The 27,809-nt window shown below is 41.0% G+C and overlaps 1 long non-coding RNA gene across 1 annotated transcript; it reads right to left on the bottom strand.

Moving 5' to 3' along the window:
- Window positions 1-850: 850 nt before the first annotated feature.
- LOC144034657 (uncharacterized) lies at window positions 851-26,228 on the bottom strand. Its single transcript, XR_013288260.1, has 3 exons — window positions 26,168-26,228; window positions 25,964-26,087; window positions 851-1,009 (listed from the first exon to the last, which is right to left on the bottom strand). It is a non-coding gene; the product is annotated as an uncharacterized LOC144034657 (long non-coding RNA).
- Between the last annotated feature and the right edge of the window lie 1,581 nt (window positions 26,229-27,809).

Here is a 27,809-nt window from a genome sequence, read left to right as displayed (position 1 = left end):
TGTTTGCCTAGAGACTGAAACTGAAAATTAGGTTTGACTAATATGTATGTTCAAGCATTGTCCCATTATAAGTAAAATTTTAGGAATCTGCTGCATTTCCAGCCAACAGCAGCTATCACAGAGACCGCTACATGCACTTTGCCAACATCCAAACATAAAATGAGCTCAGAGAAGGGGAAAAAACACTTATTTCAGATAGACTCCTTGCTAATGCACATCTAGTTTACCTACTATGAGGCTGCAGTATACAAAATCAGCCTTTAATGTAAGCCTGTTCCTTCCCCTGAGAAGATGGATGGATAGAATCGAATAAAATAGAATAGCCTTTAATGTCATTTTAACATTAAGATACGAGATTGTGTTGCTCCCTCATGCAAAATAAAAACAATTATCAACACAGTATGGAATAAATAATAGTATATACAGATTAAAAGGGTAGATTAAAAAAAATACAAATTGTGATAATAAAGTACCCAGTAGTGTAAAGTGCATAATACAAATTAATCATTTAAATGATCAGAAAGAGTATGAGTTGAATAACTCTTTGATAAAAACAGTTTCTGAATCGGTTTGTTCTTGATTTTAGTGACCTGTAACGCCTGCCCGAGGATAACGGGTCAAAGAGATGGTGACCTGGGTGAAAAGAGTCCTTAATAATGTTCTAAGCTCTACTGAGGCAGCAGGAGTGGCAGATGTTCAGAAGAATAGGCAGAGAGCAGCCGATGATCTTCTCTGCTGTCCTTTTATATCCTCTGCAACCTCTTCCTCTCCGCCGTACAGCTGGGGTACCACACTGTGATGGCGTAGGTCAGCAGACTCTACGCAGGAGCGGTATAAGTGGTGTTGAGGTTCTCCCTCCTGACTCTCAGGAAGTGGAGTCGCTTGTGGGCCTTCTTCACCATTGCCGCAGTGTTGGTAGTCCGGGACAGGTCTGCTGCGATGTGGAATGAATGGACTGGATGATCACTCCCTCCAGCTCCATAGCCAATACTCGAGCTGGTACATTGCTCTTGCAAGAAAACAAACTCTGTTAAGGGGAGATGCACCTGCAAACTGAATCAGCTGCCATCTACAAACTTGTGCCAATGCACCATTTGTGGCAATAGGTCATTTGAAGATGACTAACTCAAGTTGTTGTTGTTCATTTAAGATAATTAATAGTTCATTGACATACTACTAAGATGGATCAAATACAAACCCTAGGGTGTGTAATTACATTGGACAATTATTTATGTCCCAAAAAGTTCCATGGTCATCTTTTTGTTAGTTTTTTTTCATTTTGCTGAGCGACCACAAAGAATCATATTTTTAGATATACATTCCTCCCCCAATCTCTCTCTCTATGGCCATTTACATTTCTGTAAGATCACTAAAATGCCCTTAATAAACTAAACCGTAACGTCAACTTGTCACCGTGAGTGTGTGGCTTATCAAGCCCTTGACTGTCTGAAGCTGCATGGCCATCTGCCACTTAAACCCACATAACTTCCACCAACTTTTGTTTTTTGTTTTCCCTCCCACACCATGTGTGATGAATAACGTAATAGGAATTTGAGATGAACATTCAGCGACAAAGAAATATACCTTCAGGTCTGGAGCTTTACAAGTGCTTGAGCAAGATTTGTAAACAACACATATGCTAACATACATGCTAACAGTTGACGCATTTACTCATCATCGCCAAACGTTATACAACATATAAATTGGATCACTAGTGTTTTCCCAAAATATGTATACTCACCTGCAAATGTAGAAGCTGCGCCTTTCGCACATATTTTGTGTAATGTTTCGTCGTGTAGTGTAACCATGCACAGCTCAGCTGTTTTTGTGACCAACAGCTGTTGCATATTGACATCTGAGATTGGCTGAATAACATCAAGTGATTTGTAGCGTTGCGTGCTAATGGTTCAACTGACATAGTAGTCTGCAGCGTTGCTTGCACAGTTAATGAAATTTACAACATGACTTTGGGAAAATGTGCAATAATTACGAGTGCCAACAAACAAAACCTGATTCAGAAATAAATAAATAAACTTCAAAACATAAACGAGCCAGGTCTTCCCTCACCAGGGATCATTGATCTAAAAAACTAAAGCAAATACGTCGCCTCCACCACCTAAATTTGGACTTTCCAATTGTTTCAACCTGATTTTGTTGTTCAATCAGAACCATTACATTTTATATGAAATAACAGGTGTAGGTTTATCAATTCAGTGCATTGTTCTTTTTTTAAAAAAAATTAACAATTGTGTAGTCAAAACTTATTTAAAAAGGGTTTTTGATCAGTTCATGTCGGTGCAAAAGTAAGTGAACCCTGAGCTGCATTGCTTAAGAAAAGCATTCAAGTAGGATCAGGTAGGACAAATTGGTAGCTAAACTAACCACTGAAATTGACCAATGAGATGAGAGGTTTAGCAAAGAAATTGTGCTTCACTGACTCAAACAGAGACAAAACCACGTCACTTTAGTCTTACCCAGGTGAACCCATACAGGTCAGTCATGCTGAGAGGAAGCGAAATCTCAGGGGACCTCAGGAAGTGGGTAGTGACAACACATCTGTCTGGGGAAAGCTATAAAGTCATCTAAAATTTGTTTTTGCTTAATCATTCCACCCTGAAGCAGATCATCTGCAACTAGAACTAGAACACTGAACATTACTACAATCCAACCTCGAAGTGGACAACCTTCTAAAATATCAGCAAGACTCACAAGACAAATGATAATTCAGGTGAAAGCCAACTAGAACATCACATCAAGGGATTTGCAGACCTCTTTTGCTGCATATGGGACACGTGCATGCTTCAACAATCAGAAGAAAAGTCAATCGACAATCTTTGTGGATTGTGAGGCTAGAGAAGATGTAGTAACAGGACTGAGACCCACCCCCCATCCATCCCCTCTTCCACCCAGCCCGCTGGAGTCCACCAATTCAAGTTGTGCCAAGTTGTGTGTGCGTGTGTGTATATATATATATATATATATATATTGTCTTGTTTGGGTTCTGTTTTTCCTTGTGTGTCTCCCTTGGTCTTGTTAAGTGTATTCCTGCCCTTCCGTCGTGTCAACCAATCAGTGCCCTCAGCCACTTGTGTCTTGCCCTAGGTGTGTCTTGTTGTGTCATTAGTGTGTGTGTGTGTGTGTGTGTGTGTGTGTGTGTGTGTGTGTATTTACTCTCCTGTCTCCCCTCTGTCTGCGTCGGTTCATTGTCGTTTTCCTCCCGTCATGCTGCCAGTTTTTTGCGTTGTTGTCCTCCCCACGTTTTGTTTTACTGCCATTTGGAGTTTGCTTTTGTTTTGAAAAATTAAATTCCTTTTTTTGTCCATCACCTCTGCCTCCTTGCCCTGCTTCCCTGCGTTTGGGTCCTCCACCAAACTTTACCCCTTGACATATATATATGGGGTAAAATGGCATTCATAAATGCATTTATATACATATTCTTGTCATCCAATTTTTACTCAACGTGGGATAACCATATTCGTAGTATAATTAATGTTTTGACGTCGAAATATTAACTGGTTAAAATATTCTTTCATTAACCCCCCACTAGGGCAATGTAATTGCTCTGTTGATTACAAAATGGGGCTCACTCCTTGATGAGAATCAAAATGGAGAATTAAAGACACTTCCCAAAAGCTGCCACCAAGATTGCTCAGGTGGGAGAGACTAACGAGATAATAAATAGGAAGTCAAATTGGACTGGATTGCATTGCCATATGAACAGGCGGAATAGACTTCGGGACTCGGATGCTGTCAGAGATTGCTAAATGAAAGATGCGCTCTTGTATAAAATACTTCGATTAAAATTGTATTCATCCACTATTTATTTTTGGAATATTTAAAAAATGCAGTTAGCTGGAATTTGACTACAGTGATCCCTCGCTATTTCATGGTCCAGTTATTGCGGATCCACTATATCGCGGATTTTCATTTGTGACCATTTTGTGACATTTGTAAACCGGTTTGTGGTTAAAGAAAGCCATTTAAGGTAAAAAAAAAAAAAAACTTCATCAGCAGATCGGTATTTATTGTACATTTTGCATGCTAAAAGTTCAATTTCATTTTAAGTGTTTAGAAGGGTGGGAGCAGTGTGGAGGGGATTAACCCCCCCCCCCCCCAAAACAAACAAAAAAAAAACAATGAAAAATAAATAATTGAAAAAAGTCAACCTCCACTTTGCCGAAATTCACTTGATGCTGGGGGCTTGGAACAGATCACCAATGGAAAGTGAGGGAACACTGTACTGTTTAATGTAATATAATTCTAGCAATGTATTTGCTTTATGGTTTTTATGAGTTGACACCGGCTTATTGACTTTAATCCGAAAGTGATGTTTGCACAGCATTGTCTTTGCGTCATATTTTCTTGGTGTCTTGCTGTCCATTCAGACCAGAAGAGCGCAAACAAAATAATCCAAAATCAAGGTGATTAAAGTGCAATGAAATGTCAGGATGCCTCGGCAGGCTTGTTACATTGCCAGGCTTTGTTTGATTACCTTTAATTGCGTTTGACGCTGTCGGCACTTTCTCAGAATGCACTATGACAAATCACATATTAGCAAAATAAGTGTGTGTTTTTCTTGCAGTGGCGATAAATGCACTGATGACAGAAAAAGCAATTATTGTGTGGAGGAATCTGCTCAGCCAGCTCATTCTAAACGAGGATAACAACAACAAAAAACACCTCAAATTAAAGAAGACATCAAAGTGAACGTTGATGAGGATGCACCAATATTAGCTAAAATAATTTGAGTCAAATTATTTGAGGATAAAAGGATGGAAGATTGCAAATCAGCATTTATATTTGTGGAAGAGAACACACGCAACTTTCAATTCCTCTTTAACGACTGGCCGCTTTTGGCACCCTGGTCGCGTTCCGTTAATGAGGACTCGCTTGTTGATTTGGTCCTCCGAGAACAAATGAGTTCAATTTTGTAATAATGATTTCTGAGGTTTGGCCCAGATGACTTTGCCTCGCTTTGTAATAAACTTTTCCGCTCGAATTTATGGCCTTTCTCTGCTGAGGAAAATCACTCATATTGTCACTCATAATGTAAATTATTTTTACATTCTTCTTATGCTTTGTTGAATCAGCTCATTAAACACCGCAGTGTTTGCGTGATCCATGCGTGTTTACCTATGTTGTCTAGCGATGAGTGTTTAGAGAACATATTTCCTTGACGGCGCCCAAGCAATACAGATTTGCCAATTAACCTTGATGTCACTGTAATTACTGAGTCACATCAGTAAAAGGAATTAATTTCCCAAAAGGACTCGGCAACAAAATTATCTTGCCTCATCCCGATGAGGGCCAATATGGTGTCTGATAATTAGGGGAGGCAAAAGTGAGCCGCTGCCATCTTTCTGTCTGCGGTTATGTGTATTGTATGTAATCTGCCACTAGGGGGAAGGCCGCTGAGCCGCTTGCCTCCAACTTCCTGTAACGCTGCGATGCGGCCGTCTCATACCGCGTCTGAACCAAATTTCAAACACTGCTTCAATTAGGATGTAAATTCTCTCTAAAAAACATTTGAAGCTCAACCCTTTCTCAGGTGGCGCAAGAGCAAATAAACTGTCATGAAAAGTGTAGAAAAAATTGTTACAATTCTTTGGGGGCTCCCGTGAGCAAACCAACCGCTCTCCGTTGTCGCATCAATCATATTAAGATATAATTAAAGCCTCAATCTCGTTAGATGTGTGATTGATGTTTTGTTTAATCGATTCGATAATTCAGCCTCAGCTCATTAATTAGTGATAATGAATCAATTTGAAATATGTGTTGTTCAGGTTTATGGACGCATAAAGTGAGATCGCGAGGGCGTGGTGGACTCCTCCACCATTCTAAAAATTAAAAAACAAAAATCTTTATCAGCTTGGCTTCTTTGGATTTGTTGTTCAACATTATAATAAGTAGAACATCTGCGATTGCCTGGTGACAAGTCCAGGGTGTTCCCCACGGTCTCACCTCTTGCCCAAAGCCAGTTGGGAAATGCTCTGGCTCACTGGCACTGTGGCATACATTAAACTTTACAACAAGCTTAATGGAAAATTATTCATTTAATGTAGTATTAAATACTCAATTGTTATTTTACCTAAATACATTCCTATGAAGTTGCCATGTTGTGTACTGTAAAACATCAAAGCGGAATACAATGTGGACTCATCAGACCACAGCAGTCCTCAGGTTCAGAGACCGTTTTTCGGTGATGTTGACTTTTGTCTTGCAAGGGAGAGTTTTAACTTGCATTTGTTGCTGTAGTGACAAACTGTGTTGACTAAACAAACCTGTTTAAAAAAAAAAAGCATTCCAAAAAAAGCATTCCTCAAAGAACGGCAATACATTGAGTACAGCCAGTTTTGTGCTCAAGAACATTACAGTGCAGTTGAGCAGCATAGGATTCGGACTGTATGCTCAAGAGAATAACATCACAATGTCATTCTCCATTTTGAGCTCTCTGGTTCTTGTCTGCAGTTAATGCAACACAAAACAGCTGCACTTATTTTTTTGAATAACTTGCAAAGTAATGGCAATAAACAAGGTGAATAAAAATGCAAGTTTGTGATGCTTCCCAGCATTCACAAAATAAGACTATTACGCTTCATAAGAGCTGAGGGAGCAATTCAGACCCCGCAAAAATAAAATACAAACAAATAGTGTGTTTTGTGCCTAAAACCAACCTCATTATTTTCCATGGATAAATTAGTAAGTAAATATTTAATAGCTAGTAAAAAGTGGCAAACAACTGCCCCTCGCATTTGTGCATTCAGGGCTTTGTTTAGCAATCAGCTACTAAATAAATCTGACTAAATGTAGGAGCATTCATTTCAAGGTCATTTCATACCATCCAATTAGTTCCGTAAAAGCGCCGGCTTGTAGTGTTTTAATGTAATAGACACGAGCAGACGCGTATGTGGAAGCTCAAGGCTCGAATGTGGCCAAATAATACGGGCCAGTGGAGTGGACACAGCCAGCAGGAAGTGTTGAGTCAATTAGACATGAATAGAAAGCGTCGGCCTGCATTTGAATAAACGGAGAATGTGTTAAGCGAGACTTGACCAAAGTCACAGGCTGACCCTTCCCCTCCCTACGCTCTGCATCATTATACCTGCGAATGCGCCCTCCCTCTGGGTCTGCGGTCCAGTCAGACCCAGGTGGCGGCGGTGGACTAATTGCTTTTCAAACACCCTCAAGAAAGCAAAGAAGAGTCTTTGCTTATGTGCATTGCGGGAGGTCAAACAAGAGGCTGATGGTGAGAACATGACCCTCCCCCTTCACCTCACACGGCGGGGGTGCGCTTGTGTACAAGAAACTGTGAGCTGGTGTTGTGCGATGCCATTTCCAGGTCGTTAGCGGAATGCATCATGGCTACATTTCTCTTGAGTTTACTTGTGGGGTGCTGGTATGTAGCGCCCCACCCTGTTCCCATCAATCACATTGAAAAAGAGCTACTGCTGTTTGTTTTTTCTAAACACCATCTAGTAGTGAACTAATAATTCATTCATTATAAAAACCCAACATTTCAATAATATCCCCAAAAATATGTTCGATCATATCTACTGAAGACATTTAATATTTTCAATTTGTGGTTTTACTGTTTTTGAATTTACTTATAGACATATAGATGTGATATGATCATGAGTGTTTAATAGAATACAGTGGAATAATGATTTTGTGAATTTTATTTTATCCTCTCACCCTCAAAGCTATTGAAGATAGGAATGTGCATGATGTTATCAGAGCCTTTTGTCATTAGAGACTAAAAGTCTGGGGTCAGATCCTGATTGCATTTGTTCCCCCAGTCAAGAAGGGGAACTGTATGTAAACGTCTGCTTACTAATAACATCACACATTTGTTCACTAGGAGTCGACATGTCTGCCCTTTGTTCAATCAAGAGCCGGGAGGAGGATCCTTTTATCCTTTGGGTATAAATGAGTCGATGTTCTGTAGACTGGTACACACTTGGGGGGTCCACGTCGCATTCAGAAGTGGGTGTCCTAACTGTGTCTTTAGAAGCTTCTAAATAAATCCTTGCAAGGAACCTTCTTCATCAGATCTCGAATACAATTATTTTGGACACGCAAAGATTACACTTAATATAGTAATCAAAATATTCCTTCACTACGTACATATTTCTTGATATAATTGTAGGTCTAGTAATCGCTAATTATTAAATAGGTTACATCGCGCATTCGGGCGGCTGACATTTTCGCTGCCATCTTGTTCCTAAAGAAACTCGAAGGAGAAGAACTTCACAAACCGCTGCTTGCACCTTTACTCTCGTTAGATTTTTCTAGCTTCTCCTGTTAGCCACTCTTGTTAGCTGCCACAGCGAGTTCTTGCTAGCTCCTAATAATAATTGGTGAGCGTGTTTCAAAATTGTTACATTCTATTAGATCACCACTAGAAGGCACTAAATGATACAACAGAATTAGTCACTAGTCACTTTTTTAAAAGAGTTGTGCAAGTAGTTGGAAAAGTTGCTAAATATAGCGACCAAATTGTTAAATTAGCAACACTGACTTTAATTTGAGCTACAGAAGGTGCTAAAAATATATACATGAAAATGACTCTTGGAAAATAAATCAAAATTGATCAATAAAATTCACCCAGCTAGCTAGCTATTTTCTCTTGACATGAAAAACTACAAAGAACCACTGTTATTGTTGCCACTAGTTGGCACTGTAATTACACACGTAAACAACTGTATTTAAATATCATCAATAGCATCTTTTTTGTTGTTTTTATCAGTCGATTTTCAGTTAAAACTACTTCAAGTCACAATTGACAGAAAAGCCACTTTTATCACTTTCCTGAATATTTTGAGCGACAAAAGATTCACATTTAATATGCTAATCCGCACATTTCCCCACTTCTGTTTAAAGAACAAAAGCAAAATCTGTAACAGAGCGAGCGTCGTCGTCGGCGTGCTCACTCAAGTGCCTGTCGCAGTCATTAGGACCGTTAGCTCGGCTCGTCGTCTCCCCAACAAATGTGCACACACTGACAGTGTTTACATCACTTATCTCCACGTGGCATTTGGAAATAAAGTCAATTTTGAGCACAGTTGATGTTCATGACATTTGTTTGTGTGTTTGTTTTGTTCTTTTTCTGGGCGGTGATGAAATTAGGCCGCGGCAAAGATGCGAGAACAAGCCAGCAGCGATGGCTTGAGTAAAGGACTGTGTGCAGCGTACTGTAAAATGACGAGTGACTCCACTGTGAATTTGCCGGCTTTTTATGAATAGCGAGGCGGCAGAGTTGATGTAGGAGGCCAATTAAAAAAAGAAATGGAAGCCCTGCTTTTCCAGTTAATGGACACACCAAAAAAAATACTGACCTCTTTTATTGATGAAACAAAATGATAACGCCCTGTGTTTATTTTCCCTGAAATATGACATTGTGTAAGTTTTAATTAAGAATCAAACAGCAGTCTGTTGTAACAAAAATAAAGAACTAACAGACAATTTGGGAGGTTGTAATTATTTTAAAGCACTGAGGGTAAACATTGTAATGATGTTTATGCAAACATTAACTTGTGAGCAAAATAATGTAAGTAAGTAAGTCAGTAAGCTTTATTTCGATTGCGCTTTTCACAGACATGAGTCACAAAGCGCTTCACAAAAAGAGGACAGCCTCATACAGAGCACTATAAAATACAATGCCATAAAACAGAAACATATTACATATATAGACAAACGTGTAAAAAAACAATATATATATATATATATATATATATATATATATATATAGCAATGAGGCACCCCCCCCCCAACACAATAAAATAAAATTTAGTAAAATGCAATAATTTATTAGTTCTAGAAAACCTGATTAAAAAAGAAAGTGTTTAAATGTTTTTTAAAAGTCTCTACACAATCCAGGGAACGCAGAGGGAGATGTTCTGGTTTGCAGACCTCAGGCTCCGTACAGATGTGTATGGCTGCATTAGGCCAGTAATGTAACATGGAGCCTTTTCATGCAGAGCTCTGAAAGTCAAGACCAGGATTTTAAAACGTATTCTGAAAGCAACAGGGAGCCAATGCAGTGACTTCAAGATCGGCGTGATATGGGCTCTCCTGTTAGTCAAGAGCCTTGCAGCTTTGTCACACACACTGCAAAATAACAGTCTAATGTGCATTCAAGCTGCATTTTGGAAAAAAGAGTATTTGTGTGTACTTTTGATCGATGATTTCCTTCATGTAACCACTAGCCTCCACTAGGGGGTATTCAAGATCTTGTGCTTTTATGTTTGTGATAGTTCAATCATAGACAATCAATAGCGTGACAGCATGTTAGGGTGCAGCTGTTTTGCTGATGAGCTGAGTATGTTAAAAGATCAAATAGCGAGAACTGTTTTTGTATGAATAGCATACAAGGGCCCAACCGATTAATATGATTTATGTGTATATGTGAGAAAGATATATGCAAAAATGGGGATAAGAAATTGACCAATTTTCTGTCGCTTTCAATTGAAAAATCTTTACAATAATATGTTCTATGCACCCTCACTAGTCTAAACAGTCTGATTAATACTGTATTGCGTTAGTGGAATATGAATGAGAAAAGCAGCAAAATCCCCCCTTTTTTATTCATCTTAGGGGGCGGCCATTTTGCCACTTGCTGTCATCTGAAATGACATCACAGTTGTCGGGGCTCAAGTAACGACCAATTGCGCTTGTCCATGGCGGTACTCGCCCCAAACCATCACACGTTAAAACACCTTAACTGTTTTCTGTGTTTTGTGATATTCAAGCTGGACCGTGATTGGTCGGTACTTAAGCCCTGAGCAACTGTGATGTCATTTTCAGTCAACAGCAAGTGACAAAATAGACGTCCCCTAAGATGGACAAAAATGCTGCTTATCTCATGTAACGATTATTTGGGTTGCCATAATGGCAAACGAGAAATTTAGACGGTACTGAGGGGAGTTGTAATTTCCTCAGCAACCTCTGGGGGCACCACATTGACTTTGCTTGTTTGTAGAAGCAAAATAAACGATAAAACAGCATCTTTTTTTTCTCAGTTTTTTCTTTTGTATCTCAGGATGCAACTTAAAAAGGATTATTTTAAAGAATGTGTCACTAAGTGGAATGAAGTCATGGTGTCCAAACCAAAATAAGCGTGAGCGCAGTGTGGCTTTAGTTGAAAGCAACAACCCTGCAAAGTCCCACATGCGAGGACCAAACGGAGACAAGTCCCACGGCAACAAACGTAGACATAAATGGATTGTATCAAAGGGACAAGGGACGCTTACAAAATGATGGCCATAAACAGAGGCTGTGACTCCAATTAAATACGCTTCAAAAAACATGATCAAATAAAGAATTTTGGCCGCTTTTGGTTTTGAATGAAATTCAAGTGTGTGTATGGCGGCGGCGTGCTTGAGGGAGACAGATGGGACGGACCTCCACCAACCTACACTGCTTTCTCTCTGCATGACTTCTCGCCACAATCTGCGGCATGTTTTAATGCCAGAACGTCTCACGTCCACACAGCGCCAAACAACTACTCTTTCATTAATCATCTGCATGTGTAAATTAGGCATGAAAAGAGAGTATTTGGAGCATAAAAAGTTGGAATGCGGTCCTTAAGTGCGTCCTGTGGTCATAAATTGGATGATGGAGGGAAGTTAACGAGCTTCTGTCTGTTTCTGGACAGAAGAGCCCCACTCAAGTGTAAATGTCACCAGCGCTCACTCAACGCTGAGGTTACATGTTTGCTATTGATCAGAATTAATTGCCATCATTCACAGTTTTGACGTAGCAGTTTTGTAGCTTGTAACAAAATTGTTTCAACCCAACTTCAATCTGTTACTGGATTTTTCATTTAAATTCGTTTTTTAAATTTAATTTTGATATTATTTATTCATTTTTAGAGTAGGTTTTTAATAGGGTTGTTGTTCGAGAGCAATACCAATACGAGTATTCAATTCTTGAGTAGTCACCGATACCAAGTACAGCTACCACTATTACTTTTGATAAGTAAAATCCCCCCCCCCAAAAAAAAACAACAACAACAAAAAAACTGACAGATAATTTAAATAGTAATGTGGCCTATAATAGTAATAAGGCCAGAAATCTCGTAACAGTCCTTAAGATGTAGTTTTTATTTGTTTGTTTGTTTTATTTGTTTTTATCTTTTTCATTTTATACAGTATATTTATAACCCCTAAAGCCCATTAAGGAAATTGACAAAAAAGGGGCATTTTCACTATAACTAATTAGTTTTAATTATTTGAAATGTAGTTTTATGTTCTTTAATATTTGTTTGGATCTTACCATGACTATTACAGTAAAGAGCAGCTGACCTTGAAAGTTTAATTAGAAATCGTGAACGCTCGAGTGCCGAAAAGAAACTTCCCCCCTCCCCCTCCTTTCTGACTTTAGTTTTCATCTTTGCTACCATTCAAGTCGCACAACTCTTAAAATATTTGTACTGTACTTGTACAGAAATTGTGACTGCTAGGGTTGAAACAAAACGGCAACAAAAAATGATTTGAAAATGTGGTGGACTTGTGACGCATGGCGTTGCAAGTGGAATTAATGAAGTTTCTCTTTTCTCCAAGGTTTATTCTTCAAGCCTTTAATCAGTAATATCTGCTTGAGTTCGTATGGAAATCACGGCTTTATTTGTCTTAGTTGCTTCCCAACAAGACTATTTCAACACTGTGCCTCACTCACCCCTAAGATTAACATTTCACCAAGCGGCTTATTAGAGCAATTCATCAAATCAGTGGGCAGTGCTGATTAAATCAACTTGGTAATAAATGGAATGATCTGAAGCCTTCTGACACCCCGGGTCCTCGCAGCCCACCTGCCTGATTAGCAGGCAATTTATCCCACATCCTCGCCTTTTAATTGGGGCAGGAATGAGAATGTCATACTGTTTTCCTGATGGCACATTCTGCAGGGTCTTGATGAAAGATCTTGGAGCATCAATTTAGCTCCATGATGAGACAATTGGCCGGTTGACGGACCTTCGTCACTCAACTTTGCCATAGAACCAAGTCTTGTCAATCTTAAGTTGCACTAAATATCATCCCATAAATATTTAGTACTCCTGCCACCATGATTATAACTAGATTTAAAATAGCTCTATTTTAAGTAGCACTGTAGGAGCAAGTGTGCATAAAAAAAGCTGATGTAAGGGTTTTATTACTAATATATATATATCCATCCATCCATTTTCTTAACCGCTTTTCCCCACAAGGGTTTGCTTGCTTCAGGTTTTCACGGTCTGTAGAAGTTGTGGTATGCGTTTCCTGGGGGTTGTAAAAACTAAATCCAGTCCCTGCTGGAGGCAAACTCAAAGAGTCCTTTTGAGCTGAAAACACAGAGTTTTTGAACCTTTTGAGCTATTTGGATTTTTCAATTGTTTCAACCTGATTTTGTTGTTCAGTCTGAACCATTACATTTTATATGAAATAACAGGTGTAGTTTTAGCATTTCAATGCATTGTTCTTTTTTTTCTTTTTTTTTTTTAATCAATTGTGTAGTCAAAACTAAATTAAAAAGAGTTTTTGGTCAATTCATATAGGTAAGTGAACCCTGAGCTGCATTGTTTAAAACAAACATTCAAGTAGGATCAGCTAGGACAAATTGGTAGCTAAACTAACCACTGAAATGGACCAATGAAATGAGATTTTTGCGAAGAAATTGTGCATCACTGACTCAAACAGAGACAAAACTACTTCACTTTAGTCTTACCCAGGTGAACCCATACAGGTCAGTCATGCTGAGAGGAAGAGAAATCTCAGGAAGTGGGTAGTGACAGCACATCTGTCTGGGGAAAGCTATAAAGTCATCTAAAAAGAAATTGAGCGTCATTATTCCTCTGTGAATGAGATCATCTGCAACTAGAGAACACTGAACATTACTATAATCCTGCCTAGAAGTGGACGACCTTCTAAAATATCAACAAGACCCACAAGACAAATGATAATTCAGGTGAAAGCCAACTTGTGCATCAAATCGAGGGATTTACAGACCTCTGTTGCTGCATCTGGGACACATGTGCGTGCTTCAACAATCAGAAGAAAAGTCAATCGACAAGGCTTTCATGGAAGGCTTGCTAGGTAGAAGCCTTTGCTCACAAAAAAAGATTAAAGCTACCCATCTTAATTTTGCCAGAGAGTACCTGGACAAACCTAAAGCTTTTTGGAAGTCCCTTCTGTGGACAAATGAGTCCAAAATTGAACTGTTTGGTCACAACTAAAACAGTCATGTTTGGTAAAAAGTCAACACTGCATACCAGCAAAAGAATCTTCTCCCTACAGTGAAGCAGGGTTGTGAGAATGTTAAATTCTGGGCTGTCTTTTAATCCTCAGAACCTGGACAACTCCACATAATCCAGGGAAGTATGAATTCAGAGGAATATTGTGAAATCTTGGATCATAACCTGAAGCCGTTCTTTGTGAAGTATGCTAGACTCCCATCCAACCTCTCTCAATTGGCTGCATTTTGCAAGTCCATTATTTTCAATGTCAGCATTGTATATTGGGGTATGACTAAACTGCCTGCGGGGTTCGCCAACTTTTAAGCAGCACTGTACATATGTATATACAGTGCTTCCCACATATTTGAAATCTACTTCGATGGGTGGACTCCAGCTGTGGTAATGGGAGGCGGGTTGGACAGGAGGTGGGTCTCAGTTCTGTTACTACGTCTCCTCTAGTCTCACTATCCACATATAAGTGACGGGGAACTCACGTTACATGCGGTATATATATATATATATATATATATATATATATATATTTGGGTTTTAATCGATTTTTAATACATTTTCTTGAAAACTTCTTGGGTGGTGGCCAATTTACTTGGGTGGCCCGCCCAAGTAATAACATGATGTGTTCATTGGTTCATCAATGAAACCTTCGCTGATTGGTTGAAGCGACGGCGACAAAAGTTGAACGTTTCAACTTTCTAGTATCGCTTTTGCGGACCTTCGCGTGCATGTCTACTAGTACGCGCGTGATTTTTCACATGCATGAATGTCGCGTGTTGCCGAGGGCGATGGAGGAGGCGATTTTCGCCTTGTGGCCCTGCTTCCATAGGAAATGAATTGAGAGCGAGTGACGTCGCCTCCTGTGTGCAGAGCTCATAATGCTGCTGCAGTTGCAAAACAGGGACTGTGCCCTTATCACAAGAGAGCGAGTGGAACATTTTGTGGTTGACTGTTGAAACTTTCAGCGCCAAAGAAAAAACACGTCTGCATTATTATCTGTGCAATGACTCATATCTGTGATGGTTTTTACATTGCTGCTGTGTACTCCTCCAACCTTTAGAGCATCAACGGCAGTGTAACTAGGGACCATCCTAAGAAAACAAAAAGAGAGGGCTCGGCAGAGTGTGCTTCAGAGCGGTAGGAGATTGTAACTGTGCACATCTCTGTTCTCCTCGCGAGTAAAAACAATCTAAGTCTCTTGTCTTCCTTTCTTGTCTGTTATTTTTTTAATGTTCTAGGTTGACTGAACCTGCCAAATAATTTTATAACATTTCAATCACGTGCAACCAAAAAATAAATCCACTTTTCCAGTGTCAATGTATGTAGGACTTTGTGTCAGTTCATCAAGTTTTTGCTGGTGCTTAGCTGGATTTCTACAGTAGCCACACTTGTTAACGCAGAAGGCAATTCAAACATTTTCTTTACAATAATGTATTTTGAATAATGTTGCATTTATGGAATATGAATTAAGAAGAAAAATCTACCCGTTTTAGTCCATTTCAGAGGGTGGTCATTTTTTCTTGCTGTCGACTGAAAAATCAAAGTGCCTATAAGGGCTCAAATAATGACCGCCACGTATCACCTGTTTTCTGGGTTTGGTCATGTGACGTTTGCAAGCAGATTACTGTGATGTCATTTTTAGTCGCCAGCAAGTGGCAGGGCAATGCAAAATGGGTTTCTCATGGGTTACTCATCTATTCTATACATGTGTTCTGCATTTGTTATTGTTTACCTCTAATCAGACGTTAAATTGGTGGCCCGTCTGCTGAATGCAGATGAGCCGCTCTATACAGTGACGCATTTGCGCATCCACTTGATGTATCGTTTTCAAATTTCGCCACGTGCTAATTCCTACCTTGACATGATTGTGCATCTGTATGCACACGACGGACGTATGAAGTGCCGAATGTTGACGAAAGCGATCATAAGGCGGCTCGCCATGTATAGTCAATGAACTTGTTCCAGGAATGAATGGTGAATGAGGGGAGAGGCTGACTGTTGGAGAGGGAAGAAAGAAATCATTCCATTATCTATAGCAGCTAATTATCTAGCTACTGTTATTTCCATTTGCCAGATAGTTTGTGATTAAAGGGTTTGGTCAGTCAAATAGATAACAGGGATTAGAAGCAGGAGGATGAGAGCGCAAGAGAAAGTGAAGGCTCGGTTCGATCTTGTGTAGCCTTTTAAACAAAAGTGCTGCCAGAAAGATGACATTGCTTATTAGTGTCAGTGTTTCCTGGAACAGTGCAATGAAAGTGATTGAGGGACCTTTAGATGATGAGCATAACATCAACATTGGGTTTGGACTGTGCATTTTAACCAGAGTATGCGGCTTTGTTGTGATTTGTTAGTTTGTCAGCAGGAGTTTGCAAGCAAAACCAATTTATTTGCAATCTCTTTGATTGTCTTTTATACACTAAAATGCCATTTGTCTGTATTGAAAAACATGCACACATCTATCCATCCATTCATTTACTACCAGCTCCTCCGGCGGGATCCCGAGGCGTTCCCAGGCCAGCCCAGAGACATAGTCTCTCCAGCGTGTCCTGGGTCGTCCCCGGGGCCTCCCGCCGGTGGGACATGCCCGGAACACCTCTCCAGGGAGGCATCCAAACCAGAAGTCCGAGCCACCTCAACTGCCTCCTCTCCACGCGGAGGAGCAGCGGCTTGACCCTTAGTCCCTCCTGGATGACTGAGCTTCTCACCCTATCTCTAAGGGAGAGCCCGAACACCCTACGGAGGAAACTCATTTTGGCCGCTTTTATTCGGGATCTTGTTCTTTTGGTCACGACCCACAGCTCGTGACCATAGGTGAGGGTAGACATATCAAGCCAAAACCTTGTACCTCCGAAATTGTCACTTTTCGGCATGTTCGTTCAACCATTAACATTACCATCAAAGAAAGCAAACCTTTTTCAACATTTTAGATTGGTCAATAATTTGTAAAAATTACACCTACACGTGCGCATTGACCGTCAACTTGTCTCGGGGCCAAGAGAGGGAGCGAGCAACTACATCAAACAGTGTGAGCTTAATTACTGCCACCTACTGGAAAGGAACAGTCAAACGGAAATAATTTGGGTGGTTTGGCCCTGGGTGGGGGTCTATATTCTAATTAGCTAAGGCATAATAATAATAATAATTCAGTTGTACATAGATATGCGGAAAATTAATATGCAATTTTAAACAAGCTGCAAGTGTGCTATCCACGTCAAGTCAAACATGGACTTGCAGCAGATGCAGGCTAATAAACGGAGGAAACTACCCAAGGACACCGCATGGAATATTAATGAGCAATATCACAGCCACCATGAAAGACACACACATACACATACAATAATAGTCTTTGCTGGAGGGACTACAATGTAGGTGTCAAGGGGAGAATTGCATTGCAGAGAAATGTAACTAATTTGCAAGAGAAGACACGCCCCTTAAATGCTTACAGAGTCATACAGCCTCTCTGAAGGCTTGAAGGGACAATTTTGTCTGTTTTACAATTCAATCTATAATTCTAAACACCTTGCTAAATAAGACAGATATGTTAGCTTCTGTTTTTATTTATTATTAGAAGTAGTTGCGTCCAGGGGTGTAGTAGTCCTTGGAGAAGTGGGTAAACACTAAATTTGACTTACTTTTTTTTTTTTGCTTAGAGAAAAACACCCTGTTTTAGAAACATATGAGGGAATTTGTAATTCCGCATAATAATAAAATGATCATGAATGAATTTTACGATATAATTAAACTGCATCATATAAGTTAGTTAGGGCTATAATACTACTAAGTTATTGTATACAGTACAGTATACAATAATTTGGTTAACGTTATGCAGACCTAAAAATAACTGGGTTGGGGTGGGGGCTTCATAGACACTGAGATAATCTCTGGTATGGGCATTTATTACAGTTTTATTCATCTAACATTGCAGTCTGACGTAACAGTCTTTGCACACTGGGTTAATTCTACAATAATTAAACAATTACACCGGTTCCCTACATCTGTGGTTCTCAAATCGGGGTCTGCGAAACCATCTTGATTTTTTTTTAGTTTCAGTTTTTATTTAAAGTTAACTGAATTATTTGTTTTGAAAACCAACCTGTACCATGATCCCAAAGGACGACACGTTATGTTGATAATTATTGTACAATTATTTATTTACCATTAAGATAATTACTTCTTTTTTTTTCTCTTGTCGCTTTTTTTTTACCGATACATAGTGGCACTGTGGTCAAATTAAAACCAGTTCCCAAATTAAAACCAGACACATGATGGCACAGCACTGTCTTGTTTTGTTCATCCAAAATTATTTGCGTTGGTTGGGGGTACTAGGCTGAAAAAAATATTTTGCAGGGTATACATCACTGAAAAAAGGTTGAGAACCACTGCCCTACATGTTTTTAAAGTTAGGATAAAGTTACATTTCATAACATTAGCCTAGTCGAAAAACACAGTTTAACTTCAACGTATTGGCGACAAAATCCTCCTCTGTACAGTGATATTGCCAGTAGTTTAAAACTGATAAATAAAATAAATAAAATGATAAATAAAAATGATTTATTTGGAAACAACTTTAAAACTTACCTGTGAATGATGTTTTCGTCCTATGTACAGTGTGTTGTTTGGATACATGCCGTCACTCACTGGAAAGACGTTTATTTATTTCTGCCTCACTGACATTTACGATCATCGTGCAGGAGACCTGTCAATCAACTGGAGTGGCATTGGCACCTACACGTTAGCAATGAAGTCCTTGGCATGACCCGCCCTACTCATTCTCTGATTGGCACATCAGTCCTTATGCCTTTAATTAACCAATAAGACAGCGAGTGCAGGCCAGACAGTTAGAGGCAGCGGAGGGTGGGTCATGGCTGAATGGTGCGTAAAAGACTGCGCATCCAAGATGGTTTAGAAGTGGGTACACACAAAGCTGACTGAAAAATAATTGGGTATACCGTGTAATGAATATTGCCAGTCACCCTCAATTTTTTTTTTGTTCTCCTTTCCTCAAGCATTCCACTGGAAATATGCGCAAGGTCAACCTTGGGTGGGAGGCGAGAGGTCTCAGCTCTCCCTATTTTTCACCTCCGCCGAAGACGGCCAAAAGGCATTCCACACTTTTGAAGTCAACCACCGGGCCATGCCACCAGGATGTGAATGTTTGCTTTTCACCAGCCAGAACCACGAATTTATGGCACCAAAGTATTTTATCGGGAAGCTCCATCTTCTCCCCTGGTTTGGGAAATCATAAATAACAATAAACCGGATGGTCCGTTTAAACCCAGGTCAGTCACATTCCAGCGTTCTTGAAAGTTACAGGTGACCACAGCGCCTTCAAGTGGGCAACGACTTCTGCCCTCACATGGAATACCTATGACCCACAAAGCAATCTTACACATTTCACCTAAGAAATTCATCACATACAAGTGAACTTATGCACAACTGAATGTTTCACACCATGTATGTTTTTTTTTTGTTTGGAAAAGAATGTTATATGTATTTCAACCTCAAGAGAGTTTTTAATTTCTCCGCAAAGAACGAAATGATCTCATGATGCATTATTAGTCGATATGTGTAACGATACCATGTTTTGCTGGGAAGAACTTGACTTGACGGCCTGACCAAATTTAATTATAAATTCTTTAAATAATTTGGAGTTTAAAAGGTCTTGGAGTTAAGTCGAGTCAAAGAGGGAGGGGTTGGTCCTCCCTTCTTGAACACACCCCACAACTTTAAAACAGCCGGTGCGAGCTTTGTTCGCTCTCTCGTTTTCCGCTGCTTTTCCTGTTTATTTTCCCCCTCCCGCTCCGTCTAGCCCCGAACTGACAAAAGGACTTCCCGGTGCCGTGCCACGTTCTCAACCACGTGGCACCAACCAAGTGTCTCGGACTTAGCGATCGCACAGCCGCCGCCGTGCACCAAAAGCCCTCACTGTCAGACGGACACATCTTGTTGTTTTTTTCATTTTTCATATTTTTCTTTTTTTGTGTGTTCGTCGCCGCCGAACTTTTCCATGACCCCGTGTGTCACCCAGCAGCCGAACTTTTCCATGACCCCGTGTGTCACCCAGCAACCGAACGGACACGCGCAATTCCTGTGCGTCAACCAGCACCTGCTCCGTTGTGTCCCATCGCCGCGAGAGCCGGTTCAACGGCTGGTCTCCCTCGGGACGCAGACACGCAGCAGATCTCGGCCTCAGTAGCGGGTTTTGGCCAGCTGATACGTGGATCTTCTCGCACGCCAAGAGGACAACTCCGGCTGAAGTGCCGACGCACCTGAAAACCCAATCCACTCTGAGTCGAGCTGTGTCGCCCCTCGTCCGACTGTGGAATAATTTTTAATTTTTTTCATTTTTGCTTAGTTTTTTGGGGAGTTTTTTCTCTTATTCAACCGATCTCGCTCGATCCAACTCATTCCAGTAAGTTGCACGTCTCATAGCCAATTTGACATATCGCTGGTGCAACTTCCATTTCAAATCCCTCACAGATTTGGCAAGTCAAACCTTTCCTTTCTACCTCGTTAAATTGTTCCTTTCTTATTTCTATTAGTTTTATTCTTATCCCTTTTCTTTCCACTGTATGATAGATAGGTAGGCAGTATTTTGATTCTGTATGTGTAAACGTAGTGAATAAATGCATGTTTAAAAAAAAAATCTAGTTCAGTCTCAATCGTGCTTGTGTCCGAGTGGATTAGTAATTATTTTAGTAATACAAAGAACCACGAACATTGAACGTAGCAACTTCAGATTATGAATAAATAAACAAGAATTTTGATTTTATTTGTTGTGTTTCTCCAAACCGAAAGTAAACAGAACTAGGTGCCCCTATAGGCGATTAAGGGAATTACAACCTCCTCAAGCGCTGATCAAATTACTAATTCGTCCAAAAGACAACATCAATTATTGCTTCACCACGTATACCCTGCACTACATCACCGGTTGCGTCCTACAGCGAAATTGTTTTTTCATGTGAAATGATTATCATTTTTTTATTGTAGAAGGGCCTCACTGGTGACTCCATTATATCAATGTGAATATATGTTGTGCATGTGTGTATGATATTACCGCCTTGTGATAGGTGTGAGCTGGCCACTGGGGTGTAAAAAATAAAAGATGACAGACCAGCTGCTAATGCTCCTGTTTACAAGGGGCAAAAAAAAGAAAGAAGTTGCGCATACAATTTTTTGCAAGCGTCATTTTTTTCTTCTTCTAATCACCACCCTCAAAAGCCTGATTGATCGTTTGAAAACCAATTCAGCTCTATTATTTTGTGTAACGCACAACCCAAACAACATAAGAAGGCTTTGTTCCTCAACTTGACGATTCAAGTTGAAGCAATGGCGAAAGAGAAAAGGTACATTGTAAAACTATACTGACTAATTGAGACAAATGAACAACAGTCGAGAGAAGCGCGACAGAGACAGCAGTGAATTTATCTAGTCCGTCTTTTGCCCTTTTTCCTCAGCTCGCCTACACTCCTTTTATTGAAATCTCCCCCCCTTGTTTGAATAACAACACAAAGCATCCCATCTTCATTTTTTGCACATATTTAGAATCTATAAATCATGTTTGGAAAACCACACTGTCCCTTCATTTGTTTTGCAGGGCAAATCAAACAGGAAGCTTTCCAGTGTGTGAAACAAAATTAATTAGTTAGGTATTAGTTTAAGTGAAGCACTAGATTTTAGTGTGGGGTGGGGGGGTGGTGTAACAAAAAAACAATATTGATGCCAGTTCAGTGAACTGTTGTACAGTTGCATTAAATTATTTGGTATTCATTTCTATAGTGTTCAGAGATTTGTGTGCATGATGGTTGTAATCTGATTCATGACTTATTGACTTTTGTTCAAGCCACAGTTGTTTTGCACAAAGTTGTCGTAAAAGACTGCAAAATCAAATTAGCCTAAAGTAGCAAAACGGCTTTTTAAATCAATTCATGGTTCATTTGCCATTACTTTAATGTAACCTGACCTACAAATGTAGAAACACATTTAGGTCAAATAAATGTTAAATTTGTTGTTGTAATATGACATGGGAAGAGGAATTTGAAAAAATAATCGCATATTAAATTGCAATCGTAATATTGAGGAAGACAAAAAACAAAACCACACAATTAGATTATATTTCATTTATTAAACTCTAGTTTTTGTATAAACATCAAAGTGCAAAGTCTGTAGGTTCTGAAATGTATTTACTTATTACAAATGTGTCCTGACTGGTTAGCACGTCCGCCTCCCAGTGCAGAGGACGTGAGATCGAGTCCGGGCTTCGGCCTTCCTGGGTGGAGTTTGCATGTTCTCCCCGTGCTTGCGTGGGTTTTCACCGGGTACTCCGGTTTCCTCCCACATTCCAAAAACATGCATGGCAGGTTAATTGAACTCTCCAAATTGTCCCTAGGTGTGAATGTGAGTGTGGTTGTTCGTCTCTGTGTGCCCTGCGATTGGCTGGCAACCAGTTCAGGGTGTACCCCGCCTACTGCCCGAAGCCAGCTGGGATAGGCTCCAGCACCCCCGTGACCCTAGTGAGGAAAAGCGGCCAAGAAAATGGATGGATGGATGGACAAATGTGTCCTTTCAACTATCTAGGCCATGCAGTGACATAAGGCCAATGGCAGAACAAGTAAAGAAGGTAAAATTAATTTACTAGTGTATCCACTTGCTGCTGTTCATACAAGAGACCAGGTTCAACCAAACAGGCGCTGATTTCTCACTAAATAAAGCTGTAAGCAATTCAAGAAGAGTGCATTAGTATTTTATTGAATGAGTGAGTGAGTGAGTGAGTGAATTTCCCAACAGCAAAATATAAGTCCTACTTCAAAATACTGCAGTGTAAGCAGGCAATCCATTTATTATGTAAAAAGTATCCATTTTCTTCTGCCCTGGATCAAATTTGAATCAAATACAAAATTTTGAACAGGCTTCCTCCCCCATAAATTTGCATTTAGACTTTCTTGTGCATTTGCATCATCATGAGTAATGACTATACATGCAGTAATGCGCCAACTCTCAAGCTTCGCTTTTTGCGTTGAAAAGTCATTTCATGCAGTGTGACCTTGTAAGTGTTGCTGACATGCCCCACAAATGTGTGAGTTCCACTACGGATCCGGGTTCAAAGGTTGACCTGAAAGTGTCATGCTGGAACTTTAGCAACTGAGCGGCAAGGAGGAAAACTATTATTCATTTATGGCCATCACATCATCGCATCGCCATCAGATTTCTTGTAACGTTACGAGCGCTGATGAGCTTCAGCTGTCTGTGAACTTTGAATTTGTGACCTGGTACAGAACCGCTTTGGTTTCTGATGACTCACCTCCGGTGTCCCCAGGAGGAAGCACAGAATCAAAAAGGCTTCCAGAAAAAGCTTGATTGTACAGCTCCTTTTTGTCCAGTGCTGCAGTGCCAGTTGTTGAGTAGAATTAATTACCACCTCCACCAAGGACATTGTGTTTGCACCTACATCAGTCACACTATTAGCTGGATTACTCAAAAACTGCTCGACTGGCACCAGCTAAAAACGGTCCTAGTGCAGTGTAACCTCGACTGTGGGAAGGGGTAACCCGAGCCAATTGTCCAATACTGCAAATTTATTTTTTGAAGACTGATACCAGTACTCAACTCTTGAGTAGTCACCAATACCGATACCACTTTTGATATATTATTCACCGTTTACTTGTTGGATGTTGAACAGCGAGAGGCCCTTTGGCATTTTTAGCTGGTAAAGACGTCCGTGCTCCCCCCAGTATGACGAGAACGAAGACATTTTCATCCGTTGTCGTGATTGGTCAAAACCAAAGTTGGGTAGACGTGCACAAGATGCCGAATCGTCCATTCAACGCGAAGTATTGTGCAGAATGTCCCACCTTTTCTGAGCAAATCACCGTGAAGCAGTCCCAGATTGATATTGTGGAGAAGTCCCTTGAGTGGATCACAATTATTAATCTGGCTATTGCCAGGTTACCAAAAAAACAACAACATTCTGACAGTTAATTATGAAGAAAACCTATATATCCCAATATAACATTGTCCCACTTAAAAATATATTTTTTTCTATTCTTCTCATTTCTAGTTATTGGTTGTAAAACGGCATTAAGAGGGTGGCTGTCGTGAATCCCTATAACTTGAAATAAGTCCAGAAAGCGGCCCGATCGCCCATCCCTACCGAAAATATCATGTTGGAGAGACATGTTTAAGACTAGCGCCACAGTAAAAAAAAAGAGAAGAAAAGTCACCAATATGAACAGTTAGAAACCGCAAATATAAGCTAGTGTCCATTACCTTTGATTGGAATGTCGCTCTGCCAACATAGTCGCCACATTCTAGCCCGCAACCCGGAAATATGTGACTGACCCGTGTCATGTTTCGGTTTCGGAGGGGTTGAGTTTTGTTTTATTATGGGTGTGTTTGTTGTTTTTGTCTGTGGTTGGTGTTTGTCATGTATTCCTGAGTTTTTCCCCTGTCTCGCTATGTCTGATCACGTCCACCTGTGTGTGTTTTTCCTTCCCAATGTGTGTGACCAATCAGTGCCTTCAGCCTATTGTGTTCCCCAGGTGTGTCTCATTAGTGTTGGTGTATTTAGTGTGTTGTGTTTGTCCAATCTGTGTGGGAGCATTGTCTATGTTGACGATACGTGTGGGAGTCTGGGTCTTGTCGCGTCAAGCTAAGCCCGCGTCACAGTTAAGCCGTCTTTGTCTCACCTCTCAGTCTATTTGTCCACATCTTAGTCTAGTCATCCACGTCTTAGTCTAGTTGTCCACGTCTTAGTCTAGTTGTCCACGTCTTAGTCTAGTCGTCCACGTCTCAGTCTAGTCGTCCTCACTGCTAAGTCTTCTTCGTCTTCTTCGCCTCAGCTAACCCAGTCATCCACGTCACAGCTAAGACATCTTTGTCTCAGTCCAGTCGTCCATGTCACAGTTAAAGTCATCTTCGTCTCAGTCCAGTCGTCCACGTCACAGTTTAAGTCTTCGTCTCAGTCAAGTTGTCCTAGTCACAGTTAAATTGCCCACGTTCTGCCAAGTTGCCCAAGTTCTGCCAAGTTGCCCTCGTTCAGTCATGCCAGCCTCCCTTCATCTAGCCTAGTCATGGCGACCAGTCTCCTCTCGTCCAGTCCAGTCGCGGCGACCAGTTTCCCATCGTCCAGTTGTGGCGACCAGTCTCCTCTAGCCCGGTCCAGTCGTTGTGTCCAGTCTCCTCTCGTCCAGTCTTGGCGACAAGTATCCTCTCGCCCTGTCCAGTCGTGGCGACCCGTTTCCTTTTGTCCAGTCGTGACGGCCAGTTTCCTTTTGTCCAGTCGTGGCCACCAGTCTCCTCTCGCCCCGGTCCAGTCGCGGCTAGTCTCCTCTCACCCCGGTCCAGTCATGGCGGCCAGTCTCCTCTCACCCCGGTCCAGTCGTGGCGGCCAGTCTCCTCTCGCCCCGGTCCAGTCGTGGCAGTCAGTCTCTACTTGTTTTAATAAAGTTTCTCACATTGCTCTCTTTTCTTGTTTCCCTGCTGTTTCTCCCCGCATTTGGGCCCACCCTCTCCCCCGCACACCTTTTCTTGACAACCCGGCCGTTTGTCTGTTATTGGACCTTGGCTGAATGGCAACCAATGGAAATAACGGACTTCAACAGCTACTTGAAAAGAGCTGTTTTGAGTGGACTCCACATGATTTTCTATCAATTAAATCCCGGATTCATTGGTTCGAGGTCCACTAACTCGCGATTTCATTGTACACATCTTAAGTGGGGCATGGTGACAAGTGCGTCTTCTTACTTGGGTATTGTTGGTGGCACTCACTCTCCGGACTGGTCCTCTCATCCGTGGCTGTCTCGGTCTGTGGCACGACTTGATTGTTGATCTTCCCGAAATAATTCGGCAATATGAGATGAGGCCCAGACTGTTTTGAAGAAGCATTGTAATTGGTTAATGAGTCGGAAAGGAAAAGCTTCTTGATCTCATTTCCAGTGCTTAATTAACCTTGGAGTTGGGAGATTTCCCCCCGGTGCCGGGGACAAGGCTGGGGGCAATTGGCTCCTCCTCTTCCCGCCCGGCTTGTGTCCTTCTTGCCCATGTCACCCTCTCTTTCTGGGCCGTGCGACACCCCTGCTATGACAATGGCTCATCTGGCGTGTCCTTCACATGGCAACAACACTTTATTGACTAAATGGAAATCTGCATGCGCAACACTTGCGCATGCATAAAGATGATGTTATGACAAAGCAATTCTCTTTCTGTGTTGCATTCAAGTCCAGAACAAAATTTTAAAAATAGCAGCGCCGGTATTTTTCTGACTCTTTCCCCAGGCCAGCCTAGTGTGTGTGGCCTTGAGGGTGTGAACCCAGATGTGACAGAATTGATCTCTGATTCATCATCATCAGCTGCCTCCCCCGAGACCGGAATGACAATCACACTTTCATCCCATCTTTCATTCCTTCTTTGTCTTCTGTACATAATTTAGCCTTCCTCCATTTTTTTTTTTTTTGCACCTCTTCATCTTTCTGTCTCTATACTTACACACTTTGTCATGTTTCGGTTCGGTGGGGGTCGGGTATTTGTTTGTTATGGGTGTTTTTGTCTGTGGTTGGTGTTTTTTGTCTTGTGTTCCTGGTTTCTTCCCTTGTCTCGTTTTGTCGAACCACGTCCACCTGTGTGTGTGTGTCTTCCTTTCCCCAGGTGTGTCTCATTAGTTTTGGTGTATTTAGGCCCCATCCACACGAAAGACAGTTTTAATGTATCCTCACAAGTTTCTTACCGTTTAGGCCGTTCGTCCAGACAATGGCGCGGTTTCGGAGCTTGAAACTGATCCCGTATGAAACCGGGCTCCAGAGTGAAAAGATTTCAATACGCGCCCCGTAACGCGTCCGTCTGGACACTATATGCAGGATACTCCTCCAGTGATGATGTAAGGGTCGCAGCTCGATGACAACGCATTGTCGCAGTTTGATGACGTATGCTCCAATTCTCACGTGACTGCAAGCGTCGTAGTCGTTTTGCGCAGCCTCCTTAGTTTGCTTATGCTTTTGCAGCAAAATATTTTGCTTCTTTATTCCCACGTTCAACAAGCGGTGTTGTACTTGAATCACTCGCCATTGTCACTTCTCCTGTGTTCGTCTTTTTCATGTTGTTTTGATACATGCAAAGCCATGTTTGTTCTGTAGATTGCAATAAAGTTAGAAAAAAGTGTTCGTCTTCTTCGCTGATTCTTCTTCTAACCTTTCCGTTAACTCCTTGTGGCTGCACTACAGCGCCACTCCAGACTTGGCATATACCTTGTAGCAATTATTTGTGTTGCCGTAATGGCGAACGAGAAATTCAGACGGTCTTGAGGGGAGTTGTAATTTCCTCAGCAACCTCTGGGGGCACCACGTTGACTTTGCTTGTTTGTAGGAGCAAAATAAATGATAAAAATCCTATTATTAAGTATTCATAATCTGAAGTTGGTACTTTAGTTCAGAGGTCCCCAACCCTGGTCCTCAGGGACCGGTATCCAGCCTGTTTTCCATGCCTCCCACAGCCAGCCCACAGAGATTGCTCTCTGGAGAAGGCTGATAACGATCTCCACCTGTGTTGGCTGTGGGAGGCATGGAAAACAGGCTGGATACCGGTCCCTGAGGACCAG

This window comes from Vanacampus margaritifer, chromosome 15, assembly GCF_051991255.1.
Source record: "Vanacampus margaritifer isolate UIUO_Vmar chromosome 15, RoL_Vmar_1.0, whole genome shotgun sequence".
Taxonomy (NCBI): Eukaryota; Metazoa; Chordata; class Actinopteri; order Syngnathiformes; family Syngnathidae; genus Vanacampus; species Vanacampus margaritifer.
Note: the sequence above shows the minus strand (reverse complement) of the source record. Positions and strands in the feature narration are given on the sequence as shown.